The following is a 25,387-nucleotide window of genomic DNA, read 5'->3' on the forward strand; positions in this document are numbered from 1 at the left end:
TGTCTTGTGCATCTTTTAAATTTTTTTGTTTTTAAAAATAATTTGTTATTGTTTTATTGCATCCTGCTAAAATCTGTATCTCTCTATTTCTCCAGTTAAGAAAGTAAATAGTAAACAAAAATATTAACTGAGTTCTCATAAAACACATCAGAAAAATTCTATGTGAGGTTTTTAGTTGTTTTTTTTGTTTTGTTTAAAAGTTAAGAGTTTGTAACACTTTGTATGACCTTGTGTGGTTGCTAAGTCAACATAAAATAGATAGAAGTTTACTCACCAAACTGGCATTGCCTATATATCTCTTTTCATCTCATATAATGATCTGAAATTTAGTCTTAAAACTGCAAAGACTATATCACTACATATCATATAGATATTAAATGATAATAAAGGAAGCCTTAATACCAATAAATTTGACAAATAGATGAAATGTACATGTTTCTTAAAAATATAACTTATAAAAACTGACACAAGATGAAATAGAAAATCAGAAGAGTACAATATCTATAATAAAAGTTGAATTCATTATCAAAAAGTTTTTGACAAAGAACTCCAGGCCTAGATGCTTCCACTAATGAACTGTGTCAGACATTTAAGGAATACATAATATCAATTTTAAACAATCTTTTTCAGAAAATAGCGAAGGGAACACTTTCCAACTTATTTTATGAGGCCAGTGGAACCCTAATATCAAAACATGACAAATGTTGCAAATTTAGGACTAAAAAAAGTAGAAGGTAGGAGTCAAGGACAGTCTTCTGTCAGTAAAATACTAACTAAAATCAAGTTTACTAAAATGCACTTCCATGACCTATGACATGATTAAAATTATGTTTTAAATCTCATGACATTTTGTTATTCAATATGTCAAATTTTAGTAAAGAAGAAAAAAGGGGGTTTTGATAACCTTGTATACAAGTGAAAATCCTTTGTATTCTTAGTTCTTCTGCTGTTTTAAATGAACATTGTGCGGGACTTCCCTGGTAGCACAGTGGTTAAGAATCTGCCTGCCAATGCAGGGGACACGGGTTTGAGCCCTAGTCCGGGAAGATCCCACATGCTGAGGAGCAACTAAACCCGTGTGCCACAACTACTGAGCTCTGTGCTATAGAGCCTGCAAGCCACCACTACTGAGCTCGCGTGCCACAACTACTGAAGCCTGTGTGCCTAGAGCTCGTGCTCTGCAACAAAGAGAAGCCACTGCAGTGAGAAGCCCATGCACCACAATGAACAGTAGCCCCGGCTTGCTGCAGCTAGAGAAAGCCCACGTGCAGCAACATAGACCCAATGCAACCAAACATAAATAAATAAATAAATAAATTTATAGAAAAAATAATGAACATTGTGCATTTGCAACTCTCTAATCTTAGGAAAAAAGGACAAGAGATATATAAACCAATCACCATACAATGCCATTATTTTTATATTTTAATGTGTATAAAATCAGGAGCTACTTATCTGGAGGTTAATATTAACCATCTTGACAATTCAGAGAATAATTTCCACCTTGAAATATGTAAAAAGCTTTACTAGCAGGATAGGACCATTTAGTGTACTTAAGGAGAGCTAAGGAAAATGTATATACCCAGAAGTGGGATTGCTGAATCATACGGTAGTTCTGCTTTCAGTTTTTTAGGAACTTCCATACTGTTTTCATACTGGCTGTACCACTTTACATTCCCACCAACAGTGCACAACATTGTTTTCTACAACCTCAACGACACTTGTTATCTCTTGTCTTTTCATGACAGCGATTCTGACAGGTGTGAAGTGACATCTCATCCTGGTTTTCATTTGCATTTCCCTGATGACTAGTGATGTTGAACACCTTTTCATAACCTGTTGGAAATTTGTGTATCTTTGGGAAAATATCTGTTGAGTTCCTTTGTCCATTTAAATCAGATTTTTTTTTTGCTATTGAGTTGTATGAACTCTTTATAAATTTTTGATATTATACCCTTATCCAAAACATGGTTTACAAATATTTTTTTCCTATTCTGTAGGTTACATTTTCATTGTGTTGATGGTTTCCTTTGCTGTCCAGAAGCTTTTTAGTTTGATGTAGTTCTATTTGTTTAGTTCTCTGGAGTATATTAAAAACAGAATGTTAACTAGGATATTCTTCTGGGATATTCTCTAGTCCTATATATTTGTGAGATGGTGATTGTTTTGATCATGATGAACTGAGTCACCAATAAATGATGAAATTGCATTAAAACATTTTATTTAAAGTAGAGGGACTACTTGATATATTTTAGAAAGATTTGCCTCCAATTAACCATTATTTTTACTCTTTTGGAACTTAGGCAGACATTAAAAATTTGACACATATACTTATATGACAATTTTTGGCAATGAGAAATAAATGAGGTATTTGGTTTTTAATTTGTCTGTCAGTGTGTGTGTGTATATGTGTGTCATGTGCTTCCATGTATATACTTATTTGTTTTGGCAATATTGACTATCTTTAATTATCCTAATGCTACTTGGGATAGTAATTTATTGAAAATGAGCTCAAATGTCCTATGTATTATTTTCTAGCTTAGAAGGGTAACTGAATAGCTTGCTGAGTGTCAGACTGTATTTATACTGGTTTAAACTTCCAAGATTACAAATAACTTTCCAAATAAATACATGTTAATTTTAACTTCACAAAGAGAATTCCATATTAATCTTACACTCTAATGGGTAGTAACTAAAAGCAAATAGTTTTAAAATTGTTTCCATATGCTTCTCCTCTGATCAAAATTCCCGTGTTTACAAAGTTTCAAATTCTCTACAAATTTTTTAAGCCTCTCCACCACATTCTAGCCCCACCCTTTCCAATTATTTTAATTTCCATGTCCTTAAAACATTTAGAACACATTTTATATATGTTTAGGTGTATGCATACCTATACATATATAAAAACATATATATATATAATTATAGCTGATGCTATTCCTATTGTGTCTGAATTACCATCCAAAATTTCAAATTGTTCTTTTACAATTTCATAAACGATTCCCTAACTACTACAACCCACATTGATCTAATATTACTCAAACTTCTACAATTATATCTTTTACTTAATTATATACTATTTTATTAGAATTAAGATAAGTATGATCTATTTGCAGTTAAAATGTACTTCAAATAAAATGTTTTATTATAAGACAGCATACAGAAAAGAATGTGCAATCTATGTGTAACACATAAAGAATAATGATTCAAAAAGCACTCATGAACCCACACATTTATTTAAGGGAAAAGAACGTTACAATTATCTTTGAAATCCACTAGGTAGCTTTTCCCAAGTGTACCAAGAGGTGATTGCACTGAAATTTTGTATTTTTTCATTCCCTTTCTTTACTTTGTAGCCCCTCAGCTTTACTTTCTCCAGTCTTAGAGGTAAAGCTTTTGGTGTGTCACCATTAAGAATGATTTTAGCTCTAGGTTTTTTTGTAGATGTCCTTTATCAGGTTGAAGAAATTCACTTCTATCCTTATTTTACTGAGATGTTTCATCAGGAAACAATGTGTTGGATTTAGTTCAATGGTTTTTCTTTGTCTGTTGAGATGATTATGTGGTTTTCCTTTATTATTTTGTTAATATAGTGAATTACATTGTTTTGCATGTGAAATCAAAGTTGCATTCTAATCAACTTTATTGAGATATAATTTATATACAATAATATGCACTCACCTTAAGTAAACAGTTCAATGCATTTTTAAAAATTAATTAATTTTTGTCTGTGCTGGGTCTTCATTGCTGCATATGGGCTTCTCTAGTTGTGGCAAGTGGGGGTTACTCTTCGTTACAGTGTGCAGGCTTCTCCTTGCGGTGGCTTCTCATGGAGCATGGGCTCTAGGTGCGTGGGCTTCAGGAGTTGTGCACACGAGCTCAGTAGTTGTAGTTCGCAGGATCTAGAGTGCAGGCTCAGTAGTTGTGGTGCACGGTCTTAGTTGCTCCGTGACATGTGAGATCTTCCCGGACCAGGGCTCGAACCCGTGTCCCCTGCATTGGCAGGTGTATTCTTAACCACTGCGCCACCAGGGAAGTCCTCAATGCATTTTTCAGATGTATTCCTGCCTTGTAATTACAACCCCAGTCAAGTTTTAGAATATTTCTATTACCCCCAAATTTCCTTCATGACTCTTTGCAGTTATCCCCCGACAGGCAACCCTTGCCCAATGCAATGCAAACTCTGGTCTGATTCTTATTACTATAGATTCATTTAACCTGTCCTAAATGCAGATGGAACTATACAATTTATACTCTTTTGTGTCTTGTTTCTTGCACTCCACATAACATTTTGGAGGTTGTTTTGGTTATCTGCAGTCCATTTCTTGTTGCTGAATATCATTTTATTATATGGTTACACCACAATTTATCATTTTACCTGCTGATGGACATTTGTGTTGTTTCCATTTGGGGGTAATAATTGTTGAAATTTTTATGTACATTGATGTACAAGTCTTTGCATGGCTATATATTTTCATTATTCTTGGGGAAATAGGAGTGGATATCTAGGTTATATGAGATTTGTGTGTTAAGTTGATGTTAAATTTTATAATAAACTAACACACTCTTTTTTAAAATGGTTACATTTAATCTTTTCATCAGCAATGTATGAAAGTTTCAGTTGTTTTATATCTGTAGTGGTTATTGTCAATCATTTAAATTCTAGATATTCTAATGAGTATATAGAGGAATTGTATCATGATTTTAATTTGGATTTCTCTGATATCTAGGAATGTTGAGGATTTTAATACCTACTTATTGGATATATATATGTATATTATTTTGTGAATTACGTGTTTAAATGTCACATTTGTCACATTGGGCAGTTTGTCTCATTATTTAGTTGAAATGTTCTTTATGTGTTCTGGTTACATACCCTTTATCAGGCATTTGTATTTAAATATTTTCTGCAAGTCTATGGATTGCAATTTGATTATTTCAGTGTGTTTTAAAGTACATTTTTAATCAATTCCAAATTATCATTTTCTCTTGTGATTTGTGTACTCTTAAAAATATGGTCCACAGGATCAAAAAGAATTTCTTCTGTTTCCTTCTATATATTTATTTTATTTGTCTCTCCTAGAATTCCATTTATTTCTTTTTATTATTTCTATTTCTTTGCTGAGATTTTCCATTTTTTGGATGAAATTTTTATTGACTGAATAAATGTTCTTTTATTTCACTGAGAATGTAGTAGCCACTTCTATATTCTTTCTGTTAGTACTAATATCTGGTTTTTTTTGGGTTTGAATTCAATTGATTTCGTTTTCTCTAATACTGTGTTCCAATTCCTTGATTCTTGGTATGTTATGACCTTTTGGATTGTGTCTTGGGCATTACGAATATTACATTGTGTGGATTCTTAATTCTGTTTTTATCCTCCAATGACTATTATTATTTTTTTTAGTAAGTGTTTTTCTTAGCTGCGCTTGACCTTTAAATTTTGTTTCTTAGGAAGCAAGTCTGGTCCTAGTTCAGATCTTTTTTTCTTAGTTACCTCTCCTTGAATCTGTTCCACACATGTGTAGTTGAGGGGTCAGTCAAAGACATTGGTAAAAAGTTTGAAGATTCCCCTCTCTGGCTCTTACGCATGCATGATTCCCCTACAATCTTTGTAGTTTCTCATTCCTGGACTTCATTTTTCATTTTTCCCAGGCCAGGAAAACTAAGGTCTTTTGCAGGTGTGCCCCCTGTTCCCAGTATGCATGTCTTGCAGACCATACTTAAGGCTGAAAGTTATGGAAACTGTAACCTATAGCTACACATATTCCATTCTCCAAGAAAGTATGCCCTCCTAACCAGTCTCTTTGCTTCTGTCCACACTACAGGACAATTAAATAGTTGCTTTTTGCATTATTTCCATGTTTTTATACTGTTTTCTGCTTTGGGGGTCATCTGAGAGGGTCTTAGTGCATCAGATCCAGAAGTGATAATCTATTTTTGAATACTTATTTTTTTAACACCAGTAAACATTATGAACTGTTACTAATTCTAGTAATCTATCTGAAAAATTTTAAGGATCTTGCATAGAGAATTATATGATGTGGAGTAAGGTTGTACTTATTCCCATCAATATTTACACCTTTAAATTAAAAAAAATCTTTCTTCAAAGAATATGTACTTCAATACAATTTTGAATAAAAGTGGAGACGGTGAACATTGTTGTTCTACATCCTACCATTGAATATAATGCTTACTGTATTTTTTAAAGATATCTTTTATAAGATTAAGAAAGATTCTACAATTCTTAGTTTGCTATGTTTTTTAAAAATTGTGAGTATATACTGAATTTTATCAAATTTCTAGATTAATCATTGATATGATTTTATTTTTGTTCACATTGTAAAGTATACTGTTTAGATATCTAATTCTATTCTTGCATTCATCATATAAAGTTTAGTATTCCTTTATATGTAACTAGTGTTAATTTTGTTATTAGTTTATATATGGTTTTTGCATATAAATGTATAAGTGAGGTTTGTCTATAATTTTATTCCTTGTTAGGGTTTAGTAGCAAGGTTTTACTAGCCTCACAAAAATGAGTGGAGACGTTTATGTCTTTTACATGTAATGGTGTTTGTGGAAGTGAAATTACTTATTCTTTTCCCCACCCCCTATCCCCTGATAATCACCGTTCTACTTCTTCTATGAATTAGACTTTTTTTTTCAGATTCCACAGATAAGTAAGATCATACAGTATTTGTTTTTCTCTGTCTGGCTTATTTCACTTAGCATAATGTCCTCTAGTTTCATCCGAGTTGTTGCAAATGGCAGGATTTTCTTCTTTCTCATGGCTGAATAATATTCATTGTGTATATACACACCACATCTTCTTTATCCATTCACCTGTCAATGGACATATTTTGGCTATTATGAACAATGCTGCAGTGAACATGGGGGTGCAGATATCTCTTTGAAATAGTGATTTCATTTTCTTTATTTGAATCCCAGTAATGGGATTGGTGGATCATTTAGTAGTTTTATTTTTAATTTTTTGAGAAACCTCCATACTGTTTTCCATATTGGCTGTACCAATTTGCATTCTCATCAACAGTGTACCAGGATTCCTTTTTCTCTACATCCTCACCAACACTTATTATCTCTTGTCTTTTGATAATAGACATTCTAACAGATGTGAAGTGATATCTCATTGTGGTTTTGATTTGCATTTCCCTAATGACCTCAATAAAGCTTGAAGAAAAGAAAAAGCTATATATTATTGTGAGCTTTTTGCCAGGCCAACAGCTGTGGAAAATGTAAACAAAACAGACATTGAATCTGCTCTTAGGGGGTTACAATCTATATGTCTGTTGTCCTAGAATAAAATTTAAGGTAGTTGATCATTAGAACATAAAAATTATTCATATATATTTTGAATGAAAGAATAAAACCTAAAAAATAAAGTGAATGAATTTTACCTGAAAATAAGTTGCACTTGTTTTGTCTGAATTACATATGGATTCACCCAACTTTACAGGGTCAGACAGTCTAATGGATATAGAACCAATTCACGATGAGGTACTTTCACCCATTGAGACAGGAGTGTAATCATTCTCTCTTCTCTTATGGAGTTATACTAGATAACTATAGATTGGGGTGAATAGAGTAGAAGATATTACTTGTACTAAAGAAGAAAAGTTGTGTGGATAATTTCTTTTTCTGGGACTTTGTCAGATTTGTGATTACAGTGATTATCTTGTCCTCAGCTGTAACCTTTTCTTCTGTGGGTGTGAATTTTCATCATTTTATTATGGACCAATCATCATCTTATTTATAAAATGATAGAATATGCCTTTATTTTTCTTAAAGTTATCCTGAAGTCTGAACAGTTTATTTGTAATCCCAAAATTATCTGGTGTTATTTAAATCTTTATTGTTGTTGTCAATTTTGAGGTGGTTGTAATTCTACTTATTGATCCTTCTGAGTTGGTTTTCATGGTAAGAGGTAAGTACACTTATACTTACATAAGCAATTTTCATTTTCTCATTTTTCATAAAACATATTTCTAATGAGGATAGGCATCTTTATTAGCTCTCCCTTTCCATTCCTTTCATTTTCCAGCTGCCATTCTCTTTCATTTTCCATGTTAAATTGTATGAATAATTAAAGTTGGACTTTTAATTTTCTTTTCTGGGCATGATTCCATTGTTTCATTTTATGAATATTCTTAGTGGTAAATATGGGGAAATATCCCTAGAGTCTAAAAATTAAAATCAGACAAATCCTATTCATCTTGTGCTCTAATCAAGCATCGAACTCTAGCAATTTGCTCCCTCATAGCAGCAGCCTCCCATGTATCAGGTGTGTTATATATTGCTCTCTGCTTTTTCAACTCTGATGACTTTGTGTTTTGACAGATAACCAAACTGTGTATTTATATTTTCAGCAAATGATGTGCTCTCTGTAGGAGCCCCTCAAAAATTGACAGATGTTGGGTCACATGATGATTTCTACCTGAAGTATAAACACAATGCAACAGTTTATATAAAGTCAAACCATTTGATTCCATATAAACCTCTTCAAAACACTACGAAGTATTCCAAAAGTAATATTATCCCATTTGAACTCACAAAAGTGCTTTAAATACTAAACCGTTTGAGTATTAAAAGTAACATTCACTCTGTATTTACTAATCACAAATGAAGTAAATTTAAATTTTGTTGAAATGTCATAAAATTATCTGGTACTGTCTGTGCATGAAAATTAGTGCAGGCCTCCAGTGGGGCAGTGAAATATTGAAGACCACTGGATGCACAGGGGGGATTAATAATCTCATTTGAATTTGAAACAATTGTAAAGATATGGAACATTTTCAGGAATAGAAGCAGATGATTTGAGTGACAAATCATATATAACATACAACATTTAAAAATATTTAGTAAAGACCATTTACAGCAGTCTTAGCAGCAAGCTTCTTCAGTTGTATCCAATGAACTGAAATATAATCATCAACCTCAATTTTTATTTTCTAAAAGACCTTTTTTTCACTCCTGATGTTGCACATTCTATGAGTTTTGACAAATGCATGACAGGTGTCCACCATTATAGTATCATACAGAATAGTTTCTCTGCCCTAAAAATCCTATGTGCTCCACCTATTCATCCCTCCTTCCCTCCTAACCTCTGGCAGCCACTGATTTTTACTATCTACATAGTTTTGACCTTTACAAAATGTCATATACTTGGAATCCTACAGAATGTAGCCTTTTAAGATTGACTTCTTTCACTCAGTAGTAAGCATTTAAGATTCTTCCGTGTCTTTTCATGGCTTGAAAACTCATTTTTTTTAGTTCTAAATATTTATTGCCTGAATATATCACAATTTATTTATGCATTCACCTACTGAAGGACATCTTGGTTTGTCCAAGTTTGGGCAGTTATATCTAAAACTAAGTTTATATATAAAACTAGTATAAACATCTTTGTGTAGGTTTTGTGTGACCATAAATTTTCAACTCCTTTAGGCAAATAAACACCAAGGCGTTCAATTGCTGGATCACATGAAAAGACTATGTTGAGCTTTGTAAGAAACAGCCAAACTGTCTTCCATAGTCTCTGTACCATTTTGCATTCCCACCAGCAATGAATGAGAGTTTCCACTGCTTCACATCCTCACCAGCATTTGATGTTGTCAGTGTTCTGGATTTTGGCCGTTCTAATGTGTGTAGTGCTTTGTCATTGTTGTTTTAATTTGCATTTCCCTGATACCACATGATGTGGAACATCTTTTCATATGCTTATTTGCCATCTTTGTATCTTCTTTGGTGAGATGTCTGCTGAGGTCTTTGGCCATTTTTTAATCAGGTTGTTTGTAATTTCCAGCATCGCCAAAGGCTTCAGATTGTCCCTTACCTGTCTCTCAGTTCTCCTTTCCCCGCTCCTTTCTGCCCTAGACAATCATTCATCTGATTTCTAACATTATATATTAGTTTTACCTATACTAAACAGTTACATAAATGAAATCTTAACACTGTGATTGTGTCTGGCTATTTTTGCTTAACATAATGTTTTGAAGATTCATCCATGTTTTTTGCATGCACTAAATGTTCCTTTTAATTGTTGAGTTGTATAAATATACCACACATTGGTTTTCCATGCTTCTCTTTGGTTTCATAGGTTTTTAAAATCAATTTCCTCATTTCTCTTTGGTATTTTAGAGTGAACATGTGTTAAGCTTTATTTCTAATCTTTGGAAATTTCAAAACTTTGTATCCAATTTCTTATGCCAAAATATTTGAATTTATTCTTGACTCTTCTTGTTCTTTTACTCTCCTGATAATTATTGTGTGTAGACCAAACCCTTTAATTCTGTCCTAACCAAGTGCTCTATTTCTCCAAAACCACTGATGCCATTTTAATTTTATCTACAACTTTTTCATAAACAACCTCCTCAAATATAGGCTAGGGGTTTCTAATCAATTTTTCCCCATCTACCAGTGTGTGTTTTTAAACAGAAAATCCTTCCCTGCTTACAACACTTCAATTACTTTTTTTCAGTTATAAGTAAAGTGACTACCATGAATAAAGTGTACACAACATTGATTACCTCAGTGACCTAATGGACTCTCATCTATCTTCACTAAACTTTAGCTCCAATAACCTTCATGTAGTACCTTCCTTACTCAGGACCTTTGGACAAGTTTCTTATCACTTTTGTATGCATAATTCCTATTCACGTTTCAAATTTCAGCCAAAAATTACTTTATCAGGGAGACTTTTCTTGAGTTTACTGGTTAGATGAACCCCTCTTATTAAAGGTCACATACCATCCTCCATCCTGATTTTTTTCCATCCTGCCTTTTGACCATTATTCAATTATTAATGCATTTGCTTAATGTCATCATCTTTATATAAATGACTTTATAAAGCGAGATGCCATGTTCATTTCATTCATTGCTATATTCATAGCACTTAATAAAGTACTTGAGTATTTTAGGTTCTTAGCACTGTTTATTGACTGAACTGTGATGGAAATGAGTATTTGCAATTGAGTATATCAGTGATCTGCACTGAGAGAACAAGGGGTAAGAGAAAGAAGGCAAGGCCTGGGGAAATATGGAGAGAAATATGGAGAGAACAGAACTTACTGAGGTGGGGAAGAAAATGTTCTGTCTTAAAAAAAAAAATTAGGGGCTTCCCTGGTGGCGCAGTGGTTGCGCGTCTGCCTGCCGATGCAGGGGAACCGGGTTCGCGCCCCGGTCTGGGAGGATCCCACGTGCCGCGGAGCGGCTGGGCCCGTGAGCCATGGCCGCTGAGCCTGCGCGTCCGGAGCCTGTGCTCCGCAACGGGAGAGGCCACAACAAAGGGAGGCCCGCATACCACAAAAAAAAAAAAAAAAAAAAAAAATTATACTCATTTTTTACTATAATCAGGGGAGAAGATATGCCAAAGCACCTACATTCAAGCTCCCCAAAAATTCTTGTCTTAATAAAGGTAAACTAATATTTTATGATATTTAAAGAACAATGATGTAGGACTTTAATATTAGAAAATTATGAAGTAATAATTCATGTCCTAAACAGAACACAGACATTATCCTGTTTTGAACACTAAAACTAGAAGGGACCAGCACACTGGCTATTTTTGACCTTTGTCTCTAATAAGAAGTTTTACGTTGAGAAGCATCTAAGTTTTTACTCTGGTACTTTTTTACTATGTGATCTAGGATAGTTATTTAAACCTCTCTCAGCCTCAGTTTCTTGCTTTGTATAATATTTATTTCATAGCATTGTTATAAGGATGAGGTGAGGTAATACATCATCATTAAGCCCACATCATAGGGATTTTCACATACGTGCTTGGAAACTCAAGGCTATTGTATTTTTTTAATGTTCTTATTTTGTCATCATCACTGCCATTACCACTAGAAGAACATTTGGCTAAGGGTAAGGGAATTGTATTATTTTCCAATAGTGGAAAGAAGAATCTTTGGGCAAATGCATTAACAAATGGCTTAGTGGTATTCACCTTGTCAACAGGAAAGGGTTCTTGTGAGTAAATGAATGTGAAGGCAATTTGATCATTGGAAGTTGTTGTTGTTAAGATTAGACCATAACTTGGAAGCACTGATTTGAAGCAAAGTTCTAATGAGGACAAGTTTATACTTTTAATTCCTTTATGCAAAATTTTGTTCAATGGCCTAGAAGGGTGTTATTTCCTGGGGACTAGCCAGTGTTCATCTGTTTTTTCTAGATTACAGAACAAAGATGATAATTAAAAACTGCATGGTATATGCATGTATATCAGCCAAATCTACAACCATTTTGAGTGAAAACAGTATTCTAATTAGAGGTCTGAAAGTATTTAGTCTCAGTGACTTTAATGTGCTAATTTGATCACCTACATTATTTTGTGTGAATTTTCTTGTGTTGTCTTATCTCTATTCATTTCCAATGTTTGTCAGTCCACCTTTGGCCTGTAACCACTGCTTTGTCATCTTCCTAACTGATACGTTTGAAAATCTGTCAACAGTTATTGTGTTTTACATTTTAACATAGTGCCCAACATAGCATAACATTTAGATTCCCTGGGTATAGAGTCTTTCCTTGTGGAAAAAAAAAAAAAAAAAAAAGTCTGGTTTAGTTAAGACCCTTACAGAATTTAGTCAGTTTCACACAGAACATCTTTCTTTATTCATTAGAGACAATGGAATGTGGTGGAAAAACACAGACCTTGAAGTCAATGAAACCTAGATTTGAGTGCTCTGTCATTTAATGGTTTTGTGACCTTGAGGAAATTATCTGTGCTTTTCAAGCTTCTGATCCTTTTTCTGTAATATGGGGATGATAATAGTCACTTTACACATGGATATTGTAGAAATAAATGAGATAACATAAGACACAAACATTAGTGCCACACAAAAACCAAGACTACGCAGAGAACAAGAGAAGTAGATTCTATCTCATCTTCACTCCAAGTTATATGCATACAGAAGGGAATGGGGCCTAATTTCACCCCCTCACCATGCTCATTTACTTATAGAGCAATTAAACGCAAGCACAATGGGGAATGTCTGTTTGGTTCCCGGGACAGGGAATGACATATCACTTTACAGACCACAGTTGAATCCACAGTGCAGGGAGAAGGACATTAACTGTTATGCATACAAGTTATCTGCATGTAAACCAGTCAGTTGGACTGCTTGATCTAGGTAAATTAATTTTCATATAGAGATTACTTGGGTATGTGAGGTCTTGGAGTTTGAATCTGCAGTTTAAAAGATATTGGCAACTTACTCCCCCTGAATGGGAAGAGCCTATTCATTTTTAGAGCTGGATCCTGTTGTGACAAGACCCACCTGCTCATTGTAGTTATGCAGGTGTTAGGAAAATCCCTTCCTGTTGTGAGGGGAGCAGTGTAAAGAAACCCATTCTTTAGATTGGCACTGGTCAGGGCCAGGGCTATAGACACTTTTGGAGAATACTATGTTTGAAACTTCTTACAGAGTGAGACTTCTTACCTCCTGTTCCAGTAGGCTTCTGGGAGTAAAAGTATCAATATCCACTCTATTTATAAAGCACTTAGGAATGTGCCAGGGGCTGTGCTAAATATGTTAATGAATTTTATGATTTATAAAACTCACGAGTCATTATTATACCATTTTTACAGAAGTATCAACTGAGGCTCAGATAAGCTCAATAATTTACCCAGTATTCTCATGGTGAAAAACTGGTGGAGCCAACATTTGAACTCAGTCAAGCTTACATGAGATTCCTTTCTCTTGTGCATGGCTGGCAGGGAAGGAATTAAAGGGCCATGAAAGGAAAGTCACCATAAGGAAGAAAAATAATAGACTGGCTATGTATAAAATAAATAAGTTACAAAGATATATTGTACAGCACAGGGAATATAGCCATTATTTTACAATAACTTTAAATGAAGTATAATCTATAAAATATTGAATCACCATGTTGTCCACCTGAAACTAATATAATATTATAAATCAACTATACTTCAATTTTAAAAACGTGGACTGGAATCAACATCAGGACTTAACTGTTTCTGGACACGTCTGAAGTGACAATTTAAATAAATTATGGAACATTTACATAACAAAATAACATACCAAATCTGTATGTATTGATATGGATCAATATGTAACCTATGGTTTTCAAGAAAAAAATCCAAGATGTTGTTTCATGTTGGAATTTCTATAAAGCAATATTTATGTAGCACAGAATACTTCTGGAAGTTCATGCATGAAACTGACACGGTTACCTGTGTGGAGCAGTACTGAGTAGACAATAGTGATGTGGTAGGGGGTACAGACTGTTCTCAGATTATTTGTTATACTTAAAATAGTTCAGCTTAAAGTTGTTTAGCAAGGAAAACTATATTTTAAGATTGAGAGGGCACTTTAAACCTTATCTCAAAGTGGTCTACATTTTTTCAAAAAACTTTGGAAGATTAGTAATATAGGTAGAGGCAATATTGATTCATGCATAGTGCTCTCCCCTTAGTATTCTAGATAATTTCCGGGTTTATTCTATCTTTGTCAGCAGAAAATATGATTAGCATTTAGTGAAGGTATTATTTTTCATCTAGAAATTGAAAATGTGAATTCTTAAAAAAAAAAAAAGGACAGAGCATTCACCTATTTTACTCAAGCAATTTACACTTTCAAAGTGGTGAAGAGGCCAGACTGATAACACTGAACTGGTATATCAAAATAATTAAGCTTTAATCTCTGATTCAAAGACTTCAGCTTAGGGGTTATGAGAAATCAAGAAGACTTTTTCTTTGTAATCAGTCTGAGATGATTAGTAACTTTGCTTGTAGAATGATCATTTTCCAAATACAGCAATGCAATGTTGTAGTAAAATAGGGGGAAAAGATTAAGGAGTTTAATTTACTTGGCATGTTATAACTATGTTTATTAAAACACTAAGAATTACAGCAAAACTTTATTATTTGTTAATATTACTTTTGCCTCAATGGGGGTTATATTGAGAAAGTAATATTCTAGACATAAAGGCCACTGCCAAGCTGTATTTTTAAAAAATATAATTTTCTACTTTCTTGTACAATAACCCCCTGGGTACTTAAAATGAAATCTGCTTCTTTGTTGGAATGTAATTCTTCCCCCTCCCTCAATAAGTTTTCCATCTCTGGTTTATTGTTTCAGTGTTGTTCAAATAAAAAGACAGGTTTAGAATACTGATATATTAATCAGCATGCCTTATACCATAAGAAATAGGATAAAGGGGGCTGTGAATTATTTCTCAACAAATGTTTTGTTTGCATAATGCCACACTTGGGATCTTCCTTCTGGTTTTATCATGAAATTAATTGAATTCAGTAAATACATGCAAAAAACAAAGCCTGTTTTAAATGTAGAAAATCCATGTCAAATAAAAAAATACCTTCCCCAAAATAGGATTGAAGCTTTTATAAAGAGGTCAATGATTTTAACTTACCAGGTCTTATAACTTGTGCTTGTTTTAGTAGGCAGAGAGTCTTTTTCAGAATCAATAGGTAATCTTTGGTTTCCAAGAATGAAAGTTGACAGAAAGTTGGTTTTAATAGGGTTGAAATGTGCAAAACAAATACCAAGAAAATATGGGCAGTTTTCTAATCATTTCTCATGACAGTAGTGTATTATTTAATAATACCTTATGATGGAAACCATCTTTACTATGAGAAAAATGGTATATTTAGAAATGACAAGAATATATTTATCAGGCCCTGAATAATATTTGGTAGGGTTTCCTGAGAGTTTAAAGAAAAAAATGTACTAAAAATGTTGGTAAAGATGTATGCTTTGCTTCCAAACAGCAGCTTTTCTTACCAGCCTGCTCTTGCGATCTATGCCCTTCGTGGTAGGACCCATAATGTTTTTGCTGTATTGAGAATTTTATGTCATGTACAAAATCTATGAGACAGTCATCTTTTAGTGGACTAATTACTGTTTGTTAGAGCTTTCAGAACTCCCCAAGTTCCCAAATGGACTACTTTACAGACTGCAAAGAAGCATGCAGCACAAACTGACAAAAATAAGACTGAGATGTGGTTGTATTCGGAATGTTGCTTAAATTTTCTGTTTGCTTTACCTACAAGATTCATAAATAATTGTGATTTTGGGTCTAACAGATCCAGAAATAAACTTTAAACAAACAAAAAAAAAGGTTTCTTTATCTTCACATATTATGAAGACGCCAAAAGGATTGTATAAATATTACTAAACTCACATCATTAAATAAGATCAATTTACTATAAACCATCTATCATCTTAACTCAATATAATTCTTATGAATACATTTATAAAATGTAAACACTACATAGTGCGTATATATATATTTATATATGTAAAACTCCATAATGCATTCTCAGGGATAAACATTTTCCCTTTTAAATTTTATTGATTACTTCAATAACTCTAAACAATATGGTTATATTATTGTTTCTCTTTATAAATCATATATAAACATCCATTGACTCATTATTATTATGGTGTTTCCTCAGCAGTTTTCCTGCGTTCCAGTTTTATCATTGATAATGCTTAATAATTTAAGTAATGTATTTTAAAATTTCCCTGTTAATTTTTGACACATTTTAAATTTACATACAGTAAAATTCACTCATTTTTTTTTTTTTTAACAAACTCAGGTCTGGCTATTCACTGTTCAAAAGCCAACACTCGAGAGACAGGTTCTGGTAGGAATGGAAAGATTGCTTTATTCAGGAGGCTGGCAACCTGGGGAGAAGGCAGATTGTGTCCTGTTCCAGAACCAACTCTGAAGATTCTGCTCAGCCATGAAAGTTTTTAAAGGGAAAAGGGGGAAGTAATCTCAGTTAATCATTGAGTTAGGGGACCAGATTCTTTGCCATTTCCCACTGTGTACAGGCTTGTTGACTCCTTGTGATCTTTCTTTAGATGCTATATTTTTCATACCACCTGCTCGTGAGATTACTGAAGGGGAAACTGGGGAAAAGATCTAGTCATCTGTTAATTACTTATTCTTAATTTCTACTTCTTTGATCTAAAAGAAGAGTCAACAGTTTAGGCAAGGTATCGTGTAATCAAAAAATTTGAAAGTTGTGCTTGGGCTGGAGGTTAGTTAAGCATGGGGTCATCTGGTATAAAGGTTAGTTTAAAATATAGCTTTGCTAAAGTGACAAGACAAAAGGGGCCTCCTGCACAGAGCTGCTGCCTGCAAAGACCTGTTTACAAATCCCCACTGTCAGATATTATTCCATTTCTGTGGGATTATGGGTGAAGGTCACTCTTCTGTAACTTCTTCATGCTGACACAGGGCACCATATTCTTAGAGTAGAAGATGTAGATGTGGGTCTGTAGCATCTCTTTGCTAACAATTTTAGTTACCCACTTATATATACTGGCAGAACAAACTACAATTATTATTATTATTATTATTATTATTTTTTGTGGTACGTGGGCCTCTCACTGTTGTGGCCTCTCCCGTTGCGGAGCACAGGCTCCGGACGCGCAGGCTCAGCGGCCATGGCTCACGGGCCCAGCTGCTCCGCGGCATGTGGGATCTTCCCGAACCGGGGCACGAACCCGTGTCCCCTGCATCGGCAGGCGGATTCTCTACCACTGCGCCACCAGGGAAGCCTAAACTACAATTATTTTGATGCCCACAAAGATACAGATTATTATGAGCAATAGTGTTTATTAATCCTATTCTCTTGAGGCCAGTTCTTGGAACTGTGCTAGCCAAAGATTCAGTACTGCTCAAGATGGAGCAGCTTATGTCATGGCTATAGTCTGGTCATCACCCAATTAGCTTTTTCCCTCTGGTGACAGTTATAGTATCTGTAAAACAACTCAGGAATGTGCATCAGACGCTGAAAAATTCTGTGACTCTATTGTCCAAATCATTAACTGTTTTGAGCATACTCTTTTGTGACTCAGGAGGCTTGAGAGACTTCAGCTTTTCTATAAACTAGAGGCAGGGGACATGGAGGATCCTTGGTACTTGGGAGGGCCCTGCAGTGTTCTACTTGGTTTCCGTTTTGGTATATAGTATTCCTTGAGTTTTGACAAATGCATAGAGTTGTGTAACTACAACAATGAGCAAGGTATGGGGCAATGCCGTTATCCAGAATATTTCTCAATGCTGCCCTTAGTAATCAACTCCTTTCCTTATCCCTAAAACCTAGCATCTACCATTTGATTTTATTCTCTGTAGTTTTGCCTTTTCCAGTATGTCATACAAATGGAATCATGAAGCACGTAACCTTTTGAGCCTGGCATCTTTCCCTTCTTATAATGCACTTGAAATATGTATGTATTGTTGCTTATATTGATAATTTGTTCCTTCTTATTGCTGAGTAATATTGCATTGTATGAATTTACCAAAGTTTGTTTATCCTTTCACCAGCCGAAGAGCGTTTAGGTTGTTCCCAGTTTGTAGATCACATGAATAAGACTACTATGAACATTCATGTACAGGATTTTCTTGAACATAAGTTTTATTTCGCTTGGGTAAATACCTAGGAGGGAGATTGTTGGGTCATATGGTAAATATATGTTTAATTTTATAAGAAAATGCCAAACCCTTGGCTGTACCACTTTTATGTTGCTACCAGCAAGGCATGAAAGTAATGGTTGCTTTGCAAACTTACCAGCACATGTGGCTTTATCAGGTTGTTGTTGTTTGCTGATCTAATAGATGTGCAGTGGTATCTCTTTCGGTTTTAATTCACATTACCCCTAATGACTAATGATAGTGAACATTTTTACATATACCTATTTGCCACCGGTATATCTTCTTTGGTGAAGTGGGTTTTTTTTCTAATATTTTTCTTATTTTCTTATTGGGTTTTTTGTTATTTTTGAGTTTTGAAAGTTCTTTATATTTTATGGATCCAAGTTCCTTGTGAGATATCACCTTTGCAAATATTTTTTCCCATTCTGTAGTTTGTTTTTAAATTCTTTTAATGGTATCATTCACAGAAAAAAATATATTTTTAATTTTGATGAAGTCTAATCTATCAATATTTTCTTTGGGAATCATGCTCTTGATATTATATATATGAACCCTTTGCCTGTTCCAAGGATCACCAAAATGATTTCCTATGTTTTCCTTTACAAGTGTTAGTTTTACGTTTTATAGGTTTATGATCTGTTTCGAGTTAATTATTATGTAAGATGAGAGGTCTTGTCAAGGTTTTTTTTTCTTGTTTTGCATGTGGATATGCAAATATTCCAGCAACTTGTGTTAAAAAGCTTGTTTTAAACATTGGCTTGCATTTGCATATTTGACAAAAATCAATTGGCCATAGTTGTGTTTCTCTGTTTCTGGATATTCTGTCCCATTGATCTACATGTCCATCCTTTCACTGATACCACCTGTTGTGATTATTGCAGCTTTATATCAGATAGTGTGAATCTTCCAACTTTGATCTTTTTTGCAAACTATTTTTGTTATTCTAATACCCTTCCCTTTCCACATGAAGTGTAGTCATCTTGTCAATATTTACAATAATCCTGTTGTGGTATTAGTTTGGATTATATTAAATCTATAGGTCAGTTTGAAAAAAAATAACATTTTAAGAATATTGTCTTATGATCCATGAACATGATATATCTCTCTTTTTATTTAGAGATGTTGCTTTCTTTATTGATGTTTTGTAGTTTTCATCATGCAGATCCTGTACAAATTTTGTTGAATTTATATCTAACTATTTTATTATTTGGGGGAACTATTTTAAGTGGCACTTTTAAAATTTTGACTATTATTTGTTTATTACTATCATGTAGAAATACAATTGATTTTTGTATATTGATTTTGTTTCTGGTGACATTGCTATACTCACTTATTAGTTCTAAGAACTTTTATTGTATAGTCTAAACGATTTACAGCATAGAAAATCATGTTATCTGAGAATAGAGACACTTGAAAAAACTCCTGAGAAAAGTGTATGGCCAGTACAAGCCCACACTAAAAGCCAAGACTACAGCCAATGTCACTACAGTGCATTTGTTGGAGAGCTACTGTAGCGTTAATTGGACATTGATACTGACCCAAACACCATCTGACAACATATGTCACTGATGACATTACTGCCACTGGATAATGGATACCATACCACCACCAGTGGAATGACCTGCAGAGTTGTTGATTTGTTACTATGTTCCCCCCAAGAGTAACATATTAACACATTTCCTAAATGAAATAGGAGGTTCATATGCTGGAAGAAGAAAAAGAAAAATGGACAAACGTACACTAAATTTTTCTAATTTCTTTGTAAGCTGCACTATTGTCATCCTAGAATTCTTTTTATTACACTTGTAGATTATGCCTGCTCTTTCATTGATATTGCATCATGTACATTCTTTGGTACTCTTAATGTTGGGGTGAGGCACATCTTCAAATATTTCTCATATTACAAGTGACTGATACTGCTTTCCTCTACCTTTCTGTAAGTCAACTTCCCCAAATTGTTACTCTTTTGGATGGGAGGGCTGACTCTCAGCATTTCCATTAATGACATGTGAGTAGGGAGCAGATAGAAGAGCTAGCTTTTGATCTAGTTTCCAAAAATAAATAAATAAAATTGGATTAAATAAAAAGTGGAAAACATCTGGCATGCTAACACCAACACTAGAATCCCTAGTCCTCCCTGATACATTGTTCAGTTTCTTTTGAGAGTTCTTTAGTTACGTCTGGGAGTAACCAGTGTCTCTGCCAATCCAGGGCTTGCATGTGGACAGCTTGCATGTGGCAGCCTAGTCTTGCAATCATATAGAAAGTCTTTAAATTATTTAAATTGTTTTTGTCCCATTCAGACTTCTGCACAACGTAACCACTGTCACTAGGTTTGTACCCCTGAATCCTTTTCCCAGTAAAGAGCATTGCTCCCATGTCTATTGTTTTCACTTGCTCCTTTTTGTGGACTGTGGCTTTCTTTACTGTATTTCGTCTGTTATTAAGATCATATCTACTGGTCTTCCTGTTCACAATGCTTGTATGTGTTTATTTTATTTTTTATTTTTTAATTTTATTTATTTATTTATTTTTTGTGGTATGCGGGCCTCCCTCTGCCGTGGGCATGTGGGATCCTCCCAGACCGGGGCGCGAACCCGGTTCCCCTGCATCGGCAGGCGGACGCGCAACCACTGCGCCACCAGGGAAGCTCCGTGTTTGTTTGATTTTTAAAAAATGTATCTGCCATTTCAGTGGGCTTTTGGTAAGGAGGAGGAAAAGACATATGTGCTAAACTTCACTGTCTGAACCAGAAACACCTAGAGGAGTTCTAATATGGACTTATAACCACTCATAATAAGGAATTAGTGAAACTCCTTTGCCATGTTTGGCAAATGAATCATCTCTGGGGGGGGATGAACTTTCCTAAACTTTTCTGTTATATATATATATTTTTTTCTGTGTTTCTCATTTTTCAATTTTCCCACGTCAGAACTAGTATGTTGATTGTGTTCATTCCTCCTATCAGGATTCCTATAACTAATTGCATAAATGTTTAATATTCTTTCTAGTTATTTTTAATGTTCTCATTTTAAATAACAAATTTGATTGTTAATTATCTCAAAATATTTCCATTGATATGGAATGAACAGTGACATTAATCAAACTACTTAGGGCAGCAAGTTAACTTAGGGCAGAAAGATAAACTTGGAGCTTGAATTATTAACCATTATTGTGTATGGTTTTCCTTTAAATCATTTTAATGTTTTAAAAGAGTTAATTTTTCTGCCAAGTTACGTGTCTTACACTCATATAATAGTTTAAGGACAGGGAGAGCACACTTCAATCCACAGACTCCTATATTTTCAGAACTGGAAAGTACAGTGGTGTATCGCTCTAGCTCAGCCTCACTTTCTCACACATGCTAAACAAATCCTAGAGCTTAAATGATATGTTGATAAGTTCAGCTATTAGGAGAACTATTACAAGGTTCTTCATTCTCATACCCATTGTTCTCCTAAAACTTCTATTTTCTTTACTTTTGTTAGAATACCACCACTACCAAAACAAACAGTCCATACTCTTTTAGCCTCATGTGTTGATGTGCAAATGCCAGATCTATTAACCATCTGAGGTAAGGTGACTAAATTCAGGTGCATATCACATGCAGTTTGACCAGTAGTATGTAAAGTGCTAATTAACATTTACATAAAATATTCCTGATCCAGTGGTTTTCTGAGCAGCATTAGAATCTGTGTCATGTTTACATGTTTCAGACTTTATGAATATATTATTTGCAAATGTTTGAGCAATAAGATAATAAAATTATAAAATACTTCCTGTCAAGATCCTCAAAGAACTATGTATACATAATAATTAAAACATTATAAAATTATAATAAGCAATCACCCACTAAGATAAATTTAGGGAGAAAAAGTTTAGAATAGTGTTACATAAATGTAAAGAGGATTAATTGTAAATTCAAAAAAGCACTGCAAACATGATTAAATGCAAAGACAAACACAAATCTTGCTGAACACATTTGTCTTTGGGAAAGAAATTATAAAAATGTTTAGCAGTAAAATGAAATTGCTTATAAATCATTTCAAAATAATAATACACCCTGGATGATTTTATTGTTTTTATAACTTTAAATCTGTGACCCAGTGCCTTGTATGTGCTTTCTTGTAAAGTTACAATCTAATTATGAAGTGACCAAATATTAAAGAGCTGCTGTGAATCTGCTGCTGCCTCCAAATGTTACTTTTGCTGTTTAAAAGTCTTCTAATGAAAATTGCATGCACTATCAATAGAAAAAGATTAAATACTATAGTGCAGTGAAATGAAGCAGAGAGTGGTTTTTCTCCCTGTTCAGGTTATGATTGTATTATTGTGAACTTAATATTTGTTCCAAAAGAAAATGATTTCTTTCTTTAAATATACATTACAATGATTGAATAGACAAGGTTATTCCTGGAAGTTAAGGGGTATTTTAAAACCATTAGAAATAGTTGTATATTGTATCTTCCCTCTACTCTAAATGCCCCTTTCCCTCAACACCAACTCTGCTGTTATTTTATGAAAACACTATACAATGTTCCAGGGGAAAGAAATAGGTTTTTCAACTGCAGCAACTTATTGGAATATTTCCTTGTACCTCTACTTCTATTTAGGCGTGTGTGTGTGTGGTGTTTGAGTTATTGATAAAAGAGGAGGGACATCTAAATTCTGCTTAACTTAGCTCATTACTATCATTCACATACTATAGGAAAACTGCTTTATGGTTCTTTATTGTCTCTGTCCCACTCATTCTTCTACTTTCTAGAATCCCTTTCAAGAATGCCACATTTCAGTATTCCACTCTTTAGCTTTCCTCTGGGAAATACGTCTCCATGCTATAAAATCACACTTTCATCCTATATTTTCCTTTTCATGTCTACAGTTCTTATTCCTTAGGGCAAATTTCAGTTTTTAAAAGTTAATATTCTTACTTAACTCACACTAAAATGTGAATGTGAATAATGACTATATTGTCATGTTTAGGAATAATAATTTAATAAAAGTCTACTTATGTATTCAAATAAATATATAACAGATGATGAAATTTCAGGCAAGATGCATATGGCAGGTGAGTTTGGCTCCCAATAAGATTCTACACCCCAATCGCCAGACTGTGAATATGTTAACATGTCAAAAAGAACTTTGTAGATGTAGTTAAATTTCCTAATCAATCAGTTGAATTTAAAACAGGAAGATTATCCAGGATTATCCAGCAGCAGGGGCCCAATATGATCACAGGATCCCTTAAAAGCACAAGACAAGGCAGAAAAGGAATTTAGAGAAATTCAAAGCACAAAAAGAATTCAATGCTCCTTTGCTTGAATTTGAAGAGAGTAATGTGTCAAGAAAACAGGGACTTCAGAAGCTGAATTCTGTCAACAACCTTGACAGAAGCTAATATGGTACTCCAGAAGAGAATCATAGCCCTGAGAGGTATCCTCATACCTTAATACTACTGCACCATTCATCCATTTAAAAATACTGCTTGTTAAAATATAAGCTATTTAAAAAATAAATCAGTTAAAGCTCCAGTCCTTAAAACTTTCTAGAGGAACAGAAGAGATAAAGTACATGTTAAATGTATGGAACTGCTGAAAGACAATTTTTTTCATAAAACAGATATGACTGAATTGCTCTGAGACCCCAGGAAAGTGAATTATTACTTAAAGTTGGAACATGTTGGAAGGCTTCTTGGAGTAATTGGAGTCTAGGCTGAGTTGATTCAAATTTCATCATTTTATTTTATTAACGTGTACAGATACATAACGTATATAACATATTATTAGCACTGAGTTGGTAAAACGACATTTCAATATATTAACGTTCCATAATATTTTCCACTAAAAATATTACAATAAAAAGTGCTTTTATTGACTAAATAGTATTATTTAGAAAGGAAAACTGGTTCATGGTATCATCCTAGGATTTTTTTTTATGGATTGATACTCTCTTCAAAGATATAGTACAATCAAATTATTATTCAGTAATTGGGATTTAACTGGGTACAATAGTGCTGATTTAAGCCATGCACAGAAGAAGGTACATTAACAAATTCATGATTGCTATCCCCCTTTTTAAAAAATAAATTTATTTATTTTTGGCTGCGTTGGGTCTTCGTTGCTGTGCACAGGCTTTCTCTAGTTGCGGCTAGTGGGGGCTACTCTTCGTTGTGGTGTGCGGACTTCTCATTGCAGTGGCTTCTCTTGTTGCAGAGCACAGGCTCTAGGCATGCAGGCTTCAGTAGTTGTGGCATGCGGGCTCAATAGTTGTGGCTCACAGGCTCTAGAGCACGGGCTCAGTTGTGGCGTACAGGCTTAGTTGCTCCACGGCATGTGGCATCTTCCTGGACCAGGGCTTGAACTTGTGTCCCCTACATTGGCAGGCGGATTCTTAACCCCTGTGCCACCAGGGAAGTCCCCCCCCCTTTTTTTTAATAGAGCAAATTTGCACAACACCTCAAGTTGAAAGACAAGCACAGCCAGGTTAATCTCCTGCATGGTCTCCCCTACATTTCTAACTCCCACTTTACCTGCCAACTAAGATAGGCATAGATACCTTTGTGTAGTCTTTTCTAAATTTATCCCTAACATGTTTTTGTGTGCCAACATTCATATTCATGTCTTCTGTTTTCCAATATTATCCTGACCGATGTGTTTATTCAATTCTGTTACATATAATTAAACATCTAAATGCTGAGCATTTGTGCCAACTGTGATAGCTAATCTATATTTATTTTTCAGCATCCTCATATACTCTTTCAGAACTTTGTCACCTCTCTATTTAGCTGGAAAGACTTATGAACAAAGTCTGAAGACTAATGTTTGCAGAACAGAGGGTTTCACACTACCCATCTCCCTGGCTGCATATTTTCAAATTTTATGCCTCATCTGCTAAAATCTCTTTCAACACAAACCCCGACTGTGCAGCTGTGTAA

The sequence above is a fragment of the Physeter macrocephalus genome, chromosome 11, assembly GCF_002837175.3.
Source record: "Physeter macrocephalus isolate SW-GA chromosome 11, ASM283717v5, whole genome shotgun sequence".
Lineage (NCBI taxonomy): Eukaryota > Metazoa > Chordata > Mammalia > Artiodactyla > Physeteridae > Physeter > Physeter macrocephalus.